The sequence below is a fragment of the Cucurbita pepo genome, chromosome 13, assembly GCF_057944985.1.
Source record: "Cucurbita pepo subsp. pepo isolate OVF chromosome 13, ASM5794498v1, whole genome shotgun sequence".
NCBI classification, from domain to species: domain Eukaryota; kingdom Viridiplantae; phylum Streptophyta; class Magnoliopsida; order Cucurbitales; family Cucurbitaceae; genus Cucurbita; species Cucurbita pepo.
The window spans coordinates 10,005,816-10,026,999 of record NC_141810.1 but is presented as its reverse complement, the minus strand read 5'-3'; the positions used below and the strand labels follow the sequence as shown (position 1 = coordinate 10,026,999).

The following is a 21,184-nucleotide window of genomic DNA, read 5'->3' as shown; positions in this document are numbered from 1 at the left end:
CACCACCCTTCCTATTTGACGATTCTGGATAGTAATAAGATTATTAATAAATGTAACGGAGAGAGGAAAATCAGACGTTAATTTACTGATGGAAAGAAGATTTTTAGTGAGATGAGGGACAACCAAGACATCTAATAAGTGAATATTTTGAACAGGAGAAAGAGTACCGGTGTGGGTAATGGGTAGGGATGCACCGTTTCCTACAATCACAGAGTCCTTACCCGTGTAATTTTTAGACTGATCCAAAATAGATGGGTTGGCAATCATATGGGCCGAAGCCCTAGTGTCCAGAAACCAATCAGCAGCATCGGGTCCAGCAATAAAACATGACGTGTTAAAGGCTTCAGCAAGATGAGCATGAGAAGAATCAGGTCGAACATACCGTTGGTTGCAGCGGTCAGCATAATGGCCCTCTTTGCGGCATATTTGGCAATAAGGTGGTCAACGACCCTAACCTGAGTGGGTTCATCCTCAATTGGAAGAGTTGTTTTTGTGGAAATAAGAACGACCTCGCTGGTTGTTAGAGGAACCAAGGTAGCTTCCATGGGTGTGACCACGATTAGTGGATGTGAATGCTGTAGGAGTTGAGTCGGAGGTTTTCTATGTTATGTATTTGTATATAGCACATACCTATACATTTTTTTAATTTTCATCCTTTTTATTTTTAAATGTAAAAAATTTACCATATATTCATTATATATTTTTTTATTAAGAAGGATTTGCATTAAAATTTCAAATATCTACTTAATAATAATTATTTATTGATAAAAAAAATTAGCTAATTTCTATATTAGATAATGACTCTCTATTAAATAGTTTCTTAATAAATAAAAAAATACAAAAGAATAGTTTCTTAATAAATAAAAAAATATAAAAAAAAATTTTAACAAAAATATCAAAAGAATAAATGGAGATTAATATTGAGTTATACTTACCATATTTGAAGAGATTTCTGCCCATATTCAAGTCATGTGAGTAAATAACTGATTTAATTAGAGGTTAATCAAATCAATATAGAAATATCATTTAAAACTAAACAAACAATTCTTTTGAATAGAACATGTTTTAGACCTAATTTAATTTTTTTGGATAGTAAACTTTTTCAATCCAATAAATCCGTATCAAATAATGAATTCGCCTAATCTAACCATAAAATATTCGGTTGATTCGAGTTGTTCGAATAATTTACTAAAAAAAATTTAATAAAAAAAATTACTAATATAGAAAACCTTTGTTAATTTGCTTTTTAAATACTTATTTAGTTTACTTGGTTTGATCGTGTTCTTGGAGTAACTATTTTAACACTCTAATACATATAAAATAATTAAAAAAAAAAAAAAAAAAACAAACAAACAACAAAAATAAGATGCCAAATTTAAAACGATCTCACTTACTATGTTTCTTTACACGTTATATTTTCCTAAACAGTTTGTTGAGCTAATATTTTTAATCAATCCAACCATTTCATTTACCACCCAAATTTTCACCCTTAAAAAAAAAGTAATAATAGTAATAGTAATAAATCCCTTTCTTATTTTTTATTCTTAAATTATCCTATAAAATCATTTTTCCCCTTAATCTAAAAATCATAAACTCACCAAGAAAATTAATCATGGAACTTCCTCCAAAACCCACAAAAATCAATGTAATTTTTCTTCTTCTTTCTCTTTGAATTTCACTTTTTTTTTTTCTTTGTTTCATTCTATTGATGGTGTGGGCTTGACTTGTTATTCTACTTTTCATTGGTTTTTCTTTCCGATTACTTAAAATGATTATGAGTTTTTGTTCAAAATCAGGATTGGTTGATTGAAAAACTTTGTTTCTTTCATGTAACCAACACAAAGATGAACTAATAAACCTAACTGACGTTTTCAACATTATTTTATCGAGAAACAAAAAGAGATTGAATCATCTGTGATTTTGTTCGGCAGGTTACCGCGGTGAGAATCTCAGCCGTGATTGTACTGGCATTGGTGAGCTTAGCCACAGTGGACGCTATGAATCCACGTCTAAGATCGAACTCTCTGAAATTTCAGGCCATCAATTGCCGAAAACACTCGGCGTTGCTGACGGAGTTTGAAGGCGTCGGTGACGGAGTAACTTCAAATACTCACGCGTTCCGAAAAGCGATTGAACATCTCAGCACACTCGCGGCAGATGGTGGTGCTCAATTGATCGTGCCACCGGGGAAATGGCTGACTGGAAGTTTTAATCTGACTAGCCATTTCACACTTTTTATCGATAAAGAAGCAAAAATTCTTGCATCCCAAGTTCGACCTATCGAGTATTTTATTTTTATAAAGCTAACTTTGGGAGTGGTGATTTGAGTACTTTAATCTATAAGTACTTCAATCCAAAATAAATGAGTCAAATTTGTTCCTCTTAAGTGCAGAATGAATCAGAATGGCCACTTGTGGAAGTTCTCCCATCTTATGGAAGAGGAAGAGATGCTCCCGGTGGACGGTACAGCAGCCTCATCTTTGGAACTAATCTCACCGATGTGGTTATCACAGGTGATTATTTTTCTATTACTTTTTCACCTTCTATTTTTTTTTTTAAATGGTTTGCAAAATTATAATGATTATAGGCTTCTGTGCTATTAGAATTAAATAAAAAAAAATTAAAGTAAATGAAAACCTAACAAAAACATTTATATAGAAAATAAAGTTGGGTTGGTCACATGGTGTAGGTAACAACGGTACAATCGACGGGCAAGGATCTTCTTGGTGGGAAAAATTTAAGAAATGGGAGCTCAAGGTAACACGACCATATATGATCGAGATCATGTACTCTGATCAAATCCAGATCTCAGATCTCACTTTGATCAACTCACCTTCTTGGTTTGTCCATCCGATTTCAGCAGGTTTCACTATTTCACTTCAATCCCATTATACTTATATTTTAGGATTATGCTTGAAAGAAGAAAAAGAAAAAAAAAAAAAAAAAAAGAAAAAGAAAAAAGTTAAAACTGGTAATAATATACCATTCAAATCATTCCAACTAAAATTTTATATATATATATATATATTATTATTATGATTTATTTTTAATCTAGTTGGGTTTGGTTGGGTGAAAATACAGAAATGTGATTATCCAAGGGCTTACTATCTTGGCTCCCGTTACCGTACCCAACACCGACGGAATCAATCCAGGTTCCCTTCTTCTTCACCTTTAAAACCTTAGGGTTCATTTCTTTGTCAATCCCTCTCCCTAATTCTCTATTCGATTTATCAGATTCTTGTTCCAACACTCGAATCGAAGACTGCTACATTGTCTCCGGTGACGATTGCATTGCCATCAAGAGCGGATGGGACCAATATGGTATCAAGTTCGGAATGCCGACCGAGGACCTTGTCATTCGCCACCTCACTTGCATATCACCAGATTCTGCAGGTATCGCCCTTGGCAGCGAAATGTCTAGCGGAATTCGCAACGTCAGGATCGAAAACGTCACTGCAATCAATACACAGTCTGCTGTTAGAATCAAAACCGCTCGCGGACGAGGTGGTTTCGTCAAGGACATTTTCGTCCGAAGAATGTTTCTATCCACGATGAAATACGTCTTCTGGATGACTGGAGACTACAAATCGCATGCAGATGACAAGTTTGATCCCTCAGCATTGCCGGTGATTAAGAACATTAATTACAGAGACGTGGTGGCTGAGAATGTTAATATGTCGGCGAATTTGGCAGGGATATCGAGAGATCCATTCACGGATATTTGTATTTCGAATGTGAAGATTGGATTGTCGAAGAAGCCTAAAAAGTTGCAGTGGAACTGTACAGAAGTTGAGGGATTTAGTAGTGATGTGGATCCGCCGCCATGTTCTCCACTGGCTAAGGCAGCAAAAAGTGGTGGATGTGACTTTCCTGAAGATAAGCTGCCAATTGAGAATGTTCAGTTGAAGTCGTGCTCTATTGAAATTCCTGCCTTCTAAGTAGAGACTTTGTTTTTTTAAAAATTCTATGGAATAAATGGTAATGAAAAATTTAATGAAGATATAGATCAAATGTCTTTTCCTTTAAAATTTATAAAACAAATAATAATAATAATAATAATAATAATTTTGAAAATGAGTTATTTCAACTAGATTTGTAATATTTAGTAACACTCAAACTCAAAATCATCAAGATAATACTCTAAATTTGAAAAAATAAAATGAAACCTCTTAAATCCAAATATGTATGAATCTACCAAGAAGTTTTTATGGTATTATTACGACATTGTATCAAATTCTGTGTAATCTTTTTTATGTTTTTAGTACAACAATTATATGAGGTAGGAATTGAATCTTCCATCTTAAAGAAAAGAGTGCATATCAATTACTAAGTTTGAAAGAATTTAGAGAATAAAAGATAAGAACGAAGAGAAAGGAACCTAAAAAGGAAATTAAGTGATGTTTAAAGAGAAAAAAAAAACGAAGAAAATAATTTAGAATCATCAATGAAGAATTAGGAGATTTTATTTTAGTTGTTTTTAGGAAGTGTGGGTCCATATTTGCTCCAATGGACCATGTGTAGAATAGTAAATGGTTAGCAAAATCATAAAGGAATAAAATTGGATTGTTGACATGGTATAGGTAATAACGGCACGATCGACGGGCAGCGGTCTTATTGGTGGGATAAGTTTCACAAAGGGGAGCTCAACGTAACACGACCATACATGATCGAGATCATGTACTCTGATCAAATTCAAATCTCAGATCTCACTTTCATCAACTCTCCTTCTTGGTTCGTCCGTCCAATCTACATCAGATTAGGGTTTTCGTGAGGGTTCGGGCGAAGAAGACGCAGAGTCGGGTTGGGTTTCGGCTCATGAACCGTCCCACAGACGAACGCGGGCCCTATGTGTTTTGGCCCAACACGGACGCATGCTAAAGCCTTGGTCTCGGCTCCGCATGCGTGCTCTTGGCTCGGCTTACGTGTACGGCGGCTTGGCTCTGTTAAATCCCTCATCTCGGCTTGGCGGCTCGATATCACTATAATATATTATGTTCAAGGTTTTCAGTATGGTTCCTAACCGTCAAAGACAAATTGGGTCGAGAGTTTATTTTGATAAATAGCATGAGATTTAGCTAGGGTATGTTATGAAAGGTTCCTAAGTTTTTATGTGGTTATTATAGGACGTATTTAACCAATTGGATTAGCTTGTTGTGAGTGACTTCGGACAAGGCCATCGAGGTAAGTGATCTTACTGTTGGAGTTAGCTTACTATGTGTTGTGTGATGGTGCGTGCCCTGTGACCCCTAAATAATGGTGTTAATATAACACATGCGGAAGCAATTTGGATCTTAGGCACTTTTAGAACATCAATTATAGTAAATAACTAGCATGTTCATAAGTATTAAAACTTAATGAGTTTGAATACTAACCTTTTGTAGTTCAAACTTTTTTTTCCTCACGAGCCGGTTTCGAACCACCACTAGTGTCTTCTCCACTATCCTCCGGCCTTAGAACGAGATTGTTGAATCCGGTGAGTGACTAAACTTGGGAGGGATTTTGTATATATGAAGAGAGTGTTTGTGAGAGGTTTTTCTCAAGGTTTTTCACCAAGAAGAAGAAGACCTTCCATGTACCATGATCACTTTATTTAACGAGTCATATTTGCATGTTCATGCAAATTTGAGATCACCAAATTTTGACACTTAAAATTTCACTCAAATGTTTGGGATTATGTGGCATGTTTGAGTTAACCAAATTTTGACACTCAAAATTCCACTCCTTGTGGGGTTTATTTGGCAAGCATCCAAGTTTGGTTAAACCAAATTTTGACACCTCAAAATTCCACCAACATGCATTTTTCCATTAAATGAAAACATTTTGACTTTTTTCATTTTAATTTAACAATTAATTTGAATAATGAATTTCAAATTAAAGTAACATTAAATGATTAATTAAACTATTTAATTAATATTTAATATTAATTCAAATGCAAATTCCAATCAATTCGGACACATAATTGATTAAGATATTTAAATCTTATTTAAATATCTCAGATTCTCTCCTTTTGCTTAATTCGTAAATAAAACAAAAATGCGGTTAAATATATCGTATATATATAGCGCATATTCCCTAATTTGAATTCGAACAATTCGAACTCACTCGTCACACTGTTCTATTGTTTAGTCCGATATGAGCTAGCAGAGGGACCTAATGGACCTATAGATCATGGGCTCCAAAGATCCAAGATTAACCGGCTAAACTCATTAACCTTGTTAACCAACATTCGTTAACTACTAGGACACTCCACTATAGCCTAGTAGTTGCAATCCCCTCACTATAGATATATTTCTGTCCATTTGATATAACCATGATTAGTAAGTCGATCCTTCACAGGTTGTTCGTAACTAGAGCTGGGTCAATTTACCGTTTTACACCTAAAGTTACTTCTTGTTCCTTATGTCTCACTGATCCTCTAATGAAACATTGGTTTGTGGTCCAACTAGTAAACCGAATCCCTCTCAGGCCAATGAGAGGGTGGGGCTCCTTGTTCAAGACCTGGAGTCAGTGCTTAAGGGAACTACCTTTCTTCTATCCTTAAAAATGGGTAGAAATGAATTCCATCTTGCACCCCACGTACCCAGCCATTCACCCAGTCTTACCCTGAAATGGGAGGCCTATTGAGTCGGCGAACTAGAGTCATTCTCACTCATGCAAATCTAAGGATAATTTCGAATAAACAGGAGTTCATGGTTAGCTCAGGATTAAAATCGGTTACCTAGGTTATCGAATGAAAAGAAAATCAGTCTCAACAGTAAACGACATTATAAAGTGAGAGTGGTTTTCTTCATGGTCCGATCTTATGCAATACTCATTGCATACGACGCCCCCACTCACATGTCTCCACATGTACAATTTAGTGATCACATTGTTTATATCATATACAAAAGTGGGCCGCATCCATAGTGTCCCCAGAATAAGGTACTCAGCCTTATCCTTATACTATAGATCATTTTGACTATATACTTGAACTTGATCTACTCTTATGTCTCTACATATAGTTCAAGTAATCATACTATAGCCAGAGTGTTCTTAGTTTATTGGATTTATATTAATGATCGTAAAGTTCATTTTATTCAATAACAATCTTTACTGAATAAACAACAATAATAACTTTATTGAAAATAGAATATGTTTTTTTTTTACAAACTATGAGTTTTAGGACATAAAACCCAACACTACATGCACCATATTTATGTGATATGACTATGTGATGTATAGATTGTGTTGACTCTCGATTGTTTATGTTATGTGATGTATGAATTATGTTGACTGTTGACTGTTTATGTTATGTGAAGTTATAAATGATATGTTAGTAATATATGCCATGAAAATGTTGATCGATGCCATGTATACACGTAGTATTCTCAGTCATGTCATGAAGTTCTTATGGAACTCGAATGTATTTTCATATTATGTAATATGTCATGTAATCTAGGTCATGTGATATGCCATATAATGTAAGAAATGCATATGTGAGGTCGGCAATGCTTATTTAATGTCATGTTAGATATATTAAGGGACCTCATGCATGTATGTATGTCACTTGTATCGGCATTCTTCCCTTTTATGATACGAAAGAAGGAATTACGATATTTATGTTCGCCATGATATCATGCGGGCCCTTTTCTGTTCTGTGGTGTCCGGCGATGTGTAACACGTGTGCCCGACCAAGTCAGGCCCAGGGGGTATGTATACGAGCCCTCCTGGTGGGTCCATGTACGCATACATGGGCCGTGTGTGAAGGAGTACCACACACCCAACCCTACACAGAATAGAAAATCGCCCAAGGCTATGTAAAGTTTACGAAAAGTTAGGTCCCCCTCATATGTTGCATGTGTTTGCATTTCTAACCCCAACAGTGGGGTGACTTAATGAGTATTTCATAAAATACTCGAGCCATGTGCTATCTACATTTTTAAGGTAAAGGCAAGACGCCAATATACGATTAACGACTGAGCTGAAGACACCATAGAAGTTGGATAGGGAATATTTTTAGGAGTTTACGTCTATTTCACTATTTTAAGTTATTGAATATTGTTTTATTTAGATTTATTTTGAATTCAGTTAGGGAAGGTTTTATTTTGGGAGATAGGTTTGTTTTTGGATTTGTGAATCTATATGAAAGACTTTGTTGTGTTTTTCGAAGGTTATTTATGATAAGCTTCCGCTTAATGAATTATGTATGCATGGTGACATCAGCCTTGAAAATAGGTCCAAGAGTAACATGTGGTCGATTGAAATGTTGTAACTCTCATCCCCACCAATACTAGGCCAATATCTAATTGCAACTTAAAACCTTAAAATAATAATCGAAAATTAAAAAATTAAGCTTCCTAAATCTAAACATATATATCCCCTCAAGTTTGTTAACCTCCACCAATCTAACTACAAAGCCGCATGTTTCATGCTCACTAAACATGTTTGATATATCACCCACGAGCCATTTCACTACTTCAAAGTATGTAAAAACGTGTTTGACTTCCTACTTTAATTTTGTATGATTCATGATTATAAAAAAAGTCTGTCTAAGCATGATTAGAAGGGCTATATTGAGAATAGACATTATATGTAAAGTTATGAATTTATATATCCTTGTTTCATCCATGTCTAGCCTGGTTTTACTATTAAAATTTGTCATATGTCTAAAATTTCATGAGCAAAAGAATTGAGGTGGTAGGTTTGTGGCTCATGTGCTTCACCTTAAAATACTTAACTTTAACTTCATCTTTCTCACTTTGTTCAAGACTTGCTTCCTTCCATCAACTAGATCAATATTTAATTCATTTCTTGCATTACATTGTCTTCTGAGTAATAATAATTTGTTTTTATATCAATACTTTAATTTCATATTTACATATTTCATAGTGGCGCAATTTTCTTTCGACACTACCACTTTTAATATCTGTAGCAGACTATATGATATTGTCGTCCATCAAGCTTCCTTGGTCATTTTCATTTTAAACTATTTACTCGTTAATATACATTGGCACATTACTTTCCATCTCTATCATCATAATATTGCGTATTTTAACTATGTTCAAGACGTCTAACTGAAACATCTAACCTTCCATGGCAAAATCATTTTCATGCATATACTAGCATTTAGTAGCTTACTAAACTACAGCTTCTCATTCACAGTACCAACCTTGCTAAATCTAAACATCAACAATACTTCAATTTACATTCACATTCCATGCAAGGTAAATCATAACATATTCTACATTATAATAAACATAGAATTAAGGCAACAATAATTCAGTTAACTATAATACAGTCAATGGTGTCAAAATTCAATTATGAGTCATAGTTTATAATGACTATGCAGTAACAACATATGCAATCAATAATATTTCCTTTTCTTATCTTAAGCATGACATACCTGACGGTGATGGGACATCAGCAGTGGGACCATGGTTCATGCAAAGCCCTACATCGTAAGCTAGTCTACAAAATCTATAACCTAGAGCTCTGATACCAATTGTAACGGCCCTAAATTTTCTACTTAGTCTAAGGTCGCTACTATATACATATCATGAACATAGAATGCATAAATACTTTACAAACTTTTTCATAAAACATAACTTTCATCTTAAAACATTGTCATGGACTTACGTGTTGGAAAACATGTTTAAAACGACACAACGAAATACTAAATGAAATAAATAAACATTAAAATTAAAAACACCCTATTCTAACCTAAGTCTAAGAAAATAAGTACAACTACCTTCTACATGTTTCATGGGCATATACTATATCATAACTTATCATATCTTTGCACGTGTCAATTCACATATCATAACATATCATATATCATAACAGTTACATAACATAACCCGAACATGCCTTCAACATATCACACCATAACATATCGCATCACAATATATCATATCATAAACATATCAATTTAACACATATAGCATAACATTCATGTAACATCTCATTTCATAACAATTTACATATACAAGCATAAGACATGTGAAGCCATGCGAAGCCATGGGCATGTGTCATCAATCAGCACACAATTATGACCAAAAATAGTGGGGCCACATACTTAGTTGGGCTAGGCCAAAGTTACTTCGAATTCTTGATGCTTGATGCTAGAGCTACTTAACGCTGCTCTCAGAAATTTAATTCGGTCTAAAGAGTCCAAAATCATAAATTACAACTACTATAGGGATTCACTCACCTAATTTTGCATAAAATAATTTTAAACTTATTTCTAATTATTTAATTTAGCTAAGCCTAGTTATACCTACAAACTTACCCTAATAATTTAAACTAACTAAACCTAATTTTACATAAATAATTTGAACTCGATGCCAAAAATTTAGGTAGCCAAAAGGTAGTCATACTAACTTTAAATGCTTCCAAAGAATTGAAACTAGGAGGAAAGGGTTCGAGCATATGAGACCCAAGTTAGATCAACCAAAATACTGGCTTTGAGTGATGTGGGACGACTTTTTTTTTTTTATTTTCTTTTTCTAATTTTGTGTTAGTACAAATAATACAATCTTGAACCATATGTACTTCATTTAATGGAGGATCAAGTTCTGAGTAATAATCTAAAGAGTTTGTAGTAAAAGAATAAGGTTGAGTTTATTATATTCGTATCACAATTGATTCGCCGCATTTGTAATCGTTACAAATGATTTGATCCAAATTATTCTTGTGGAGGCATGCGAGTGTGGTTATCTATATGGAGGATCAAGTTCTGAGTAATAATGTAGTAAAAGAATAAGGTTGAGTTTATTATATTCGTATCACTATTGATTCGCCGCATTTTGTAATCGTTACAAATGATTTGATCCAAATTATTCTTGTGGAGGCATGCGAGTGTGGTTATCTATACAATGAATTTGTATAAGACTTGACCACAAAATTTAATTTCTCTTTGTAAATCAATTAATTGAGAAAATTAATATTTTGCATGATGATCATATGTGACTCGATCTTAATCCTCACTTAATTATGAATTCCTATATGTTATGTGTTGTTCATTTCTTTGTATGGGTGAGAATGACTTTTGTATCCAATTCAATATCTTTACCATTTTGAGGACTTGGTCAAATAGGTAGCTCGAAACATAATTTCATGAAATGGAATTCACGTTTTCTCATATAAGGTAAGTAGATGAATAATGTTCTTATGTGCTGATTTCAAGACTTGAAGAATGGATCCCACCTTCTCAACGTCCCAAGAGGGGCTTAATTTATAATTAGATTATAAACAAATTATTCATAAGAGAATTGATGATATTAAGGCAAAAAATATAATTACATGGATAAAATGAACTTTTGATCCCGTTGTAATTATGAACAACTCATGAAGAATTGACTAGCTTGTAATTGTGAATGTTTGCTGAAACCACCGCACTAAATGGTGGTGAGAGTTCTCTTATTTATAATCATTTACCGAACAAAGAAATATAGTAAATTACAAATAATATGAAAAGAACAAGAACAAAAGGAAAAAATAATAAATGAATACAGTATATTTGCCCTTAATAAACGGGCAATACTAGATATTTGCCTTATAATGAATGGTCAACTATCCTTAACACCCCCGCAAGCTAGCGTCTTTGTATCCAATTCAACTATCATTTAAATGTAAGGCAAATAAAAGGGCAAATATTTAATACGAAACACCCTTTTAGAGCCCACGATGTTGGTGTTGGCAGGGCGAGGAACCAAAGTCCAAGTATCATCTTGTTGTAACGCTCGAATTTCTTCATCCATGGCAACAACCCAAGCAGGATTCTTAGCCGCAGATTTGAATACTTTAGGTTCATTGGATGCAAGAAGAGCAGAAAGAAATTCAAATGAGCCAAAAATACCAAGATTTGTTAGATGACGAGTCTTGAATATACTAGCTTTGACTTGTGTGATCGTAGGATGAGTGCCCAAAGAAGAGGAATCAATAGAAGTATCAAGACTCATCCACAAGGTGAGAACAAATATCACACGATGATGAACTGGATTGAGGAATGTGCGATGATGAAGTGGTAGGAGAGATGAATCAATATGATAAAAATGTAGTTCCAAGAAATTTGAAATAGGAAAAAAGGAAAGAGGTTGGGCCTAGGAGCTAGGTATAGCAGAAAAGTGAGTTTCATCAAATTGAGCATGGCGGGTGATATATAGCTTAGTGGTGGCGGGATCAAGACAGCGGAACCCTTTATGAGCAGGACTATAACTAAAAAAAATACAACGAATGCTGCAGGGAGAAAACTTGTTAGGCATATAATCACGCAAGTAAGGATAAACACGACAACCAAAGGGATCATAATGTGGACTGTAGCCATAGAAGAGTTCAAAGGGTGACTTACCTCCAAGAAGTGGAGTAGACAACCGGTTGATAATATAAGCTGCAGTGCTGAAGGCGTCAACCCAAAAACGAGGAGAAAGATGAGAGTGAAAGAGAAGGGCCAAGCTAGTCTCAGTCACATGACGATGTCTTCTCTCAACATGACTATTTTGAGCAGGTGTATATGGACAAGAGAGTTGATGGTGGATGCCAAAATTACGTAAATGAGTTTTGAAACAAGTGCTAATAAATTCGGTACCTCCATCGCTTTGAAATACCTTAATACGAGAAGAATATTGATTTTCCACAAATTTTTGAAATTGAAGAAAAATATCAAAGAAATCATATTTAAATTTTAAAGGGTAAAGCCAAGTGAATCAAGAATAATCATCAATAAAAATAACATAGTAAAGAAAACCCGAATTTGATTTGACGGGGGAAGGACCCCAAAGATCACAATGAATAAGATCTAACACATGAGATGACCTACGTTCATTGCAAGAATAAAGCAATCAATGACTTTTCGCAAGCTGACAAGTATTACATAATGACGGAGAAGGCAATAAAGACTTAAGAGAAAGAGATGACATTTTCTATTTAAAAAAGAAATAACAGAATGATTCACATGACTCAGGCGAGTATGCCATAAAGCATATGAAGCACGTAAAGATTTGTTTCTAAGGACTGAAATAAAAGTAGAGTTGCAGCACTTCAGCACATATAGCCCTCCATCTCTTTTACTGGTGGCCACCACCCTTCCTATTTGACGATTCTGGATAGTAATAAGATTATTAATAAATGTAACGGAGAGAGGAAAATCAGACGTTAATTTACGGATGGAAAGAAGATTTTTAGTGAGATGAGGGACAACCAAGACATCTAATAAGTGAATATTTTGAACAGGAGAAAGAGTACCGGTGTGGGTAATGGGTAGGGATGCACCGTTTCCTACGACCACAGAGTCCTTACCCGTGTAATTTTTAGACTGATCCAAAATAGATGGATCGACAATCATATGGGCCGAAGCCCTAGTGTCCAGAAACCAATCAGCAGCATCGGATCCAGCAATAAAACATGACGTGTTAAAGGCTTCAGCCAGGTGAGCATGAGAAGAATTAGGTCGAACATACTGTTGGTTGCAACGGTCAGCATAATGGCCCACTTTGCGGCATATTTGGCAGTGAGGTGGTCGACGACCCTAACCTGAGTGGGTTCATCCTCAATTGGAAGAGTTGTATTTGTGGGAATAAGAACGACCTCGCTGGTTGTTAGAGGAACCAAGGTAGCTTCCATGGGTGTGACCACGATTAGTGGATGTGAATGCTATAGGAGTTGAGTCGGAGGTTTTCTATGTTATGTATTTGTATATAGCACATACCTATACATTTTTTTAATTTTCATTCTTTTTGTTTTTAAATGTAAAAAATTTACCATATATTCATTATATATCTTTTGATATATCTTTTTATTAAGAAGGATTTGCATTAAAATTTCAAATACCTACTTAATAATAATTATTTATTGATAAAAAAAATTAGCTAATTTCTATATTAGATAATGACTCTCTATTAAATAGTTTCTTAATAAATAAAAAAAATATAAAAGAATAGTTTCTTAATAAATAAAAAAAATATAAAAGAAAATTTTAACAAAAATATCAAAAGAATAAATGGAGATTAATATTGAGTTATACTTACCATATTTGAAGAGATTTCCGCCCCGTATTCAAGTCATGTGAATAAATAACTGATTTAATTAGAGGTTAATCAAATCAATATAGAAATATCCTTTAAAACTAAACAAACAATTATTTTGAATGGAACATGTTTTAGACCTAATTTAATTTTTTGGATAGTAAACTTTTTCAATCCAATAAATCCTTATCGAATAATAAATTCGCCTAATCAAACCATAAAATATTCGGTTGATTGGAGTTGTTCGAGTAATTTACTAAAAAAATTTTAATAAAAATAAATTACTAATATAGAAAACCTTTGTTAATTTACTTTTTAAATACTGATTTAGTTTACTTGGTTTGATCGTGTTCTTGGAGTAACTATTTTAACACTCTAATACATATAAAATAATTAAAAAAAACAAACAAACAAACAACAAAAACAAGATGCCAAATTTAAAACGATCTCACTTATTATGTTTCTTTACACTTATATTTTTCTAAACAGTTTGTTAAGCTAATATTTTTAATCAATCCAACCATTTCATTTACCACCCAAATTTTCACCCTTAAAAAAAAGTAATAATAGTAATAGTAATAAATCCCTTTCTTATTTTTTATTCTTAAATTATCCTATAAAATCATTTTTCCCTTTAATCTAAAAATTATAAACTCACCAAGAAAATTAATCATGGAACTTCCTCCAAAACCCACAAAAATCAATGTAATTTTTCTTCATCTTTCTCTTTGAATTTCACTTTTTTTTTCTTTGTTTCATTCTATTGATGGTGTGGGCTTGACTTGTTATTCTACTTTTCATTGGTTTTTCTTTCCGATTACTTAAAATGATTATGAGTTTTTGTTCAAAATCAGGATTGGTTGATTGAAAAACTTTGTTTCTTTCATGTAACCAACACAAAGATGAACTAATAAACCTAACTGCCGTTTTCAACATTATTTTATCGAGAAACAAAAAGAGATTGAATCATCTGTGATTTTGTTCGGCAGGTTACCGCGGTGAGAATCTCAGCCGTGATTGTATTGGCATTGGTGAGCTTAGCCATAGTGGACGCTATGAATCCACGTCTAAGTTCGAACTCTCTGAAATTTCAGGCCATCAATTGCCGAAAACACTCGGCGTTGCTGACGGAGTTTGGCGGCGTCAGTGACGGAGTAACTTCAAATACTCACGCGTTCCGAAAAGCGATTGAACATCTCAGCACACTCGCGGCAGATGGTGGTGCTCAATTGATCGTGCCACCGGGGAAATGGCTGACTGGAAGTTTTAATCTGACTAGCCATTTCACACTTTTTATCGATAAAGAAGCAAAAATTCTTGCATCCCAGGTTCGACCTATTGAGTATTTTATTTTTATAAAGCTAACTTTGGGAGTGGTGATTTGAGTACTAATCTATAAGTACTTCAATCCAAAATAAATGAGTCAAATTTGTTCCTTTTAAGTGCAGAATGAATCAGAATGGCCACTTGTGGAAGTTCTCCCATCTTATGGAAGAGGAAGAGATTCTCTCGGTGGACGGTATAGCAGCCTCATCTTTGGAACTAATCTCACCGATGTGGTTATCACAGGTGATTATTTTTCTATGACTTTTTCACATTCTATTTTTTTTTTAAAATGGTTTGCAAAATTATAATCATTATAGGCTTCTGTGCTATTAGAATTAAATAAAAAAAAATTAAAGTAAATGAAAACATAACAAAAACATTTATATAGAAAATAAAGTTGGGTTGGTCACATGGTGTAGGTAACAACGGTACAATCGACGGGCAGGGATCCCCTTGGTGGGAAAAATTTAAGAAAGGGGAGCTCAAGGTAACACGACCATATGTGATCGAGATCATGTACTCTGATCAAATCCAGATCTCAGATCTCACTTTGATCAACTCACCTTCTTGGTTTGTCCATCCGATTTACAGCACGTTTCACTATTTCACTTCAATCCCATTATACTTATATTTTAGGATTATGCTTGAAAGAAGAAAAAAAAAAAAGAAAAAAAGAAAAAAAGAAAAAAAAAAAGTTAAAACTTTGTAATAATATACCATTCAAATCATTCCAACTAAAATTTTTTATATATATAATATTATTATGATTTATTTTTAATCTAGATGGGTTTGGTTGGGTGAAAATGCATAAATGTGATTATCGAAGGCTTACTATCTTGGCTCCCGTTACCGTACCCAACACCGACGGAATCAATCCAGGTTCCCTTCTTCTTCACCTTTAAAACCTTAGGGTTCATTTCTTTGTCAATCCCTCTCCCTAATTCTCTATTTGATTTATCAGATTCTTGTTCCAACACTCGAATCGAAGACTGCTACATTGTCTCCGGTGACGATTGCATTGCCATCAAGAGCGGATGGGACCAATATGGTATCAAGTTCGGAATGCCGACCGAGGACCTTGTCATTCGCCACCTCACTTGCATATCACCAGATTCTGCAGGTATCGCCCTTGGCAGCGAAATGTCTGGCGGAATTCGCAACGTCAGGATCGAAAACGTCACTGCAATCAATACACAGTCTGCTGTCAGAATCAAAACCGCTCGCGGACGAGGTGGTTTCGTCAAGGACATTTTCGTCCGAAGAATGTTTCTATCCACGATGAAATACGTCTTCTGGATGACTGGAGACTACAAATCGCATGCAGATGACAAGTTTGATCCCTCAGCATTGCCGGTGATTAAGAACATTAATTACAGAGACGTGGTGGCTAAGAATGTTAATATGTCGGCGAATTTGGCAGGGATATCGGGAGATCCATTCACGGATATTTGTATTTCGAATGTGAAGATTGGATTGTCGAAGAAGCCTAAAAAGTTGCAGTGGAACTGTACAGAAGTTGAGGGATTTAGTAGTGATGTGGATCCGCCGCCATGTTCTCCACTGGCTAAGGCAGCAAAAAGTGGTGGATGTGACTTTCCTGAAGATAAGCTGCCAATTGAGAATGTTCAGTTGAAGTCGTGCTCTGTTGAAATTCCTGCCTTCTAGTAGAGACTTTGTTTTTTTAAAAATTCTATGGAATAAATGGTAATGAAAAATTTAATGAAGATATAGATCAAATGTCTTTTCCTTTAAAATTTATAAAACAAATAATAATAATAATAATAATTTTGAAAATAAGTTATTTCAACTAGATTTGTAATATTTAGTAACACTCAAACTCAAAATCATCAAGATAATACTCTAAATTTGAAAAAATAAAATGAAACCTCTTAAATCCAAATATGTATGAATCTACCATGAAGTTTTTATGGTATTATTACGACATTGTATCAAATTCTATGTAATCTTTTTTATGTTTTTAGTACAACAATTATATGAGGTAGGAATTGAATCTTCAATATTAAAGAAGAGAGTGCATATCAATTACTAAGTTTGAAAGAATTTAGAGAATAAAAGATAAGAATGAAGAGAAAGGAACCTAAAAAGGAAATTAAGTGATGTTTAAAGAAAAAAAAACGAAGAAAATAATTTAGAATCATCAATGAAGAATTAGGAGATTTTATTTTAGTTGTTTTTAGGAAGTGTGGGTCCATATTTGCTCTCATGGACCATGTGTAGAATAGTAAATAAACATCTAAACGCGCTTAGGATAGTCACCTAAGAGAATACAACTTTTAAATGATAGGTCTCATTCATGCTTGCATGTACGGAGTATTTGTTAAAATACTCAAGCCACATGCTACTTGCTACTTATATTTTCTACATTTGCAAAGCATCATTGCACAGTTGACGGCGACATGGCCATTTTATAAACCATGACACATGTATAGAATAGTTGTATTTAATTTCATAGACTATAAGTTAGTATAGGGTATTTATGTTTTATTTTTACGGATGTCTATTTTAATTTTATGTTGTTTTGTTTTAAAGACTTTTTATTAAACATTAAATCCATGGCAATGTTTTATGAATACGTCTCAAATGATTATTTCCGCATAAAATGGTTATATTATGTATATGATAAGGATTTTAAGTTAGTACTTGAAAGCCCGTAAAACAGTGAAATTCCAACAAGTTTACAAGGAGTTTGAATGGAAGATGTGATGTGATCAAGCCTGTTTTGGTTTTCCTTCTTGGCTTGATGTGCTCTCAGTCCTTGAATGTCGAGACCTACACACTACTAACACCATTCATGAAATGAACAAGCTCTAGAGATGTGCCAAAGTGCTAATAATTTTATGTTGTAGTGTAGTTTTGATAAGTAGTGTGTTGAATAAGGCATCAATCATTTTTAAGCAATGAACCTGGCTTCGACATTTCTTTGGAATTCATGACCTTGCAAAATGTGAGCTCTCATGGGAAATTAGGTGCTCTACTAAAAAATTTTCATATGGTATATGAGTGAGTGTAACGACCCTATATTTCTACTAACCTAAAGTCGTTACTTTCATCATAACATACTTTCTTGTGTGGAAATAAACATTTAAAACTTCATCATAAAACATTTTCATGGACTTACATGCTCAAAAACATCTTTAAAATAACATAATGAAATATAAAATAAAAAAATAAACATTAAAAGTAAAAACACCCTACATTAAATCAATTAATTGAGCAAATTAATATTTCACATGATGATCCGATCCTATTCCTCGTTGAGTTATGAATTTCGACTCTAAAGGGTTGTCTTTTGAATTGCATGGGTGATAATTACTTTTGTAGCCAATTCAAGATGGACTTTGGGGACCTATGCCTTTCCATTTTGGAGACCTGGCTAAATATGGAATATAAAGCATAATTTCACGAAATGGAGTTCACTTTTTTCAAAGGTAAGTAGTTGAATAGTTCTCTTGAGTGTTGATTTTGGAACTTGAAAAATGGGATCCCATTTCTCAATGTTTCGAGAGAAGCGTAGTTTCTAATTAGATAATAAATAAATTATTTATAAGAGAATCGATGGTACTTCAGGCAAAAAAATGTAATTACATGGGTAAAATAAACTTTAACCCAATTATAATTATGAACAACTCACAAAGAATTGACTAGCCTTGATAATTATATTAATGGACACAAAGAGTTTAATTTCTAATAATAATTTTGGTTATTTGATTTATACCTTAATATTATCTATGGTATGAAAAATTCAAGATTATTAGTATAATCTTGAACAATATGTACTTCACTTATTGGAGTATCCACGTTCGAGTAATAATCTAAACAGTTTATAGTAAATAGATAATGTTGAGTGTCTTATCCTCGTAATACTAATGATACCCCCACATTGTAATTATTAAAAATGATTTGATCCAAATTATTCACGTGGGAACATGCGAGTGGGGTATCCTATACAATGAGTTTGTATAAGACTCAACCACATATATTTAATTTCTCTTTTTAAATCAATTAATTGAAAAAAGTAATATTTCGCATGATGATCCAACGCGACTCGATCTTAATCCTCACTGAGTTATGAATTTATGCCTGTGAAGGGTTGTCTTTTGATTTTGTATGTGGTGATAATGGCGTTTTGTATCCAATACAATGTGCCTACAATTTTGGGGTCCTAGCCAAATAGGGAGGTGGAAACATAATCACAAAATGGTTCCCATATAAAGTAAGTTGATTAATAGTTCCCTTAAGTGTTGATTTCGAAACTTCTCAATGTCTCAAGAGGGCCTTATTTTGTAATTGCATGGATAAAATAAACTTTTGATCTAGTTGTAATGATAAACAACTCAGGGAAAATTCACTAGTTTGTAATGATGATATTAATGGACACAACTTGTCATATATAGTACATAAAAGTGTAACTCTAGATTTATAATAGGGTATCCTATGGTTAATGAATGAAAATTAATTAATTAAAGATTTTAATTAATCAACTTTTATCTTGCCAACTCATAAGACTTAATTTGAAGTGCTTAAATTAATATTTAGTTATAGGCCCCTACTAGACTCAATTAAAACACATTGACATGATAGAGTTGAGGTTGTCAGATTCGATACCATGTACCCTATAAGCATCGGCCATCATAGATGAGGCACATTCTTATGCCAAAGAGATAGATTCAGATTAGTCTCACTACGATTAAACCTTACTTAGAACTCAATCTGTTTCGAGTATATGGTATCATGTGTGAAAATAAAGTAGAGGCTCTTATCAAGATTTCTGCTTCATAAACCAACTTTGAATGGATTATGGACAACATGAATACACTATGAGATACCATACTTGAGGATCCCTCCCTCCCAAATTATGACATGATATTATGATCCGACTTTAGTCATCACCTATTCCATAGTATGTATGCATCCGGTCACAATTATAGAACCATAATATCCCTAGACCATATATCATGTGCGAAAATGATTTTGTGCTTCAACAAGACCTTTGTTTTGAAACTAGTCCTTGGGTGGACCAGATACCAAATGGATATATTATGAGATGGGAGAAACGAGTGTATGGCATGATGTTATGGTCCTACTTTAGAATTGTAACGCCCCCTTAGGTTTAATAAAGAAATGGTTTAATATATATATTAAAATATAAATAACAAAAAAAAAAAAAAAAAAAAACTGACCACCTCTCCTCTAATCTCTCAGTCCCTCCCCTAAAATACCTCCCTCGTTTAGTAAACAAAACAGAAACTGTAAGAAAATATTTTCTGGAGGAAAAAAAAATGCATACAATGGAGAGGTCGTTAGACAATAATGATAATAATGATGGAGATGGTTAGACAATAATTGAAAGATCCAGGAGAAGACGGATAATAAGACGACAAATAAAGAAAGAGAGATGTCATTTGAAAAGGTTAGTAGTCAGATTTAGTTCATAGAAGTTTCTACGAATAATATTAGGATATATTAGCGATTATTTAGATTTAGGTTAGAAATTTAGAAATTTAGAAATTATCTGTTGCAATGATCTATATTAGAAATTATCCATCCTATCAAGAGTAATTTGTCAGGAAAAAAAAAAACAGATAGATAAGAAAGAGAGGAAGATAGGGAAAAGGAAGATGAAAAACAATTTCAAATAAAAAAAAACTAAGATTTGGAAAACAGGATGAAAAGAGGGGGAAAAAATGAAAGAAAGGTTGAGAAAGAGAGAAAGATTAGGTAAACAAATAATAAAAAAAAACAATACATGGAAAGAGAGGAAGATTAGATTTGGAAATAAGCCAAAAAAAAAATTTGGGAATAGAATTAAACTGATGAATGAACAGAATTAAACAATT

At 33.6% G+C, this 21,184-nt stretch overlaps 2 pseudogenes; both read left to right on the top strand.

The window, feature by feature from the left end:
- Positions 1-2,772: 2,772 nt before the first annotated feature.
- Positions 2,773-3,973, top strand: LOC147789713 (putative polygalacturonase pseudogene; annotated as a pseudogene).
- Positions 3,974-16,129: 12,156 nt separating this feature from the next.
- LOC147789712 (putative polygalacturonase pseudogene) lies at positions 16,130-17,045 on the top strand (annotated as a pseudogene).
- Positions 17,046-21,184: the final 4,139 nt, after the last annotated feature.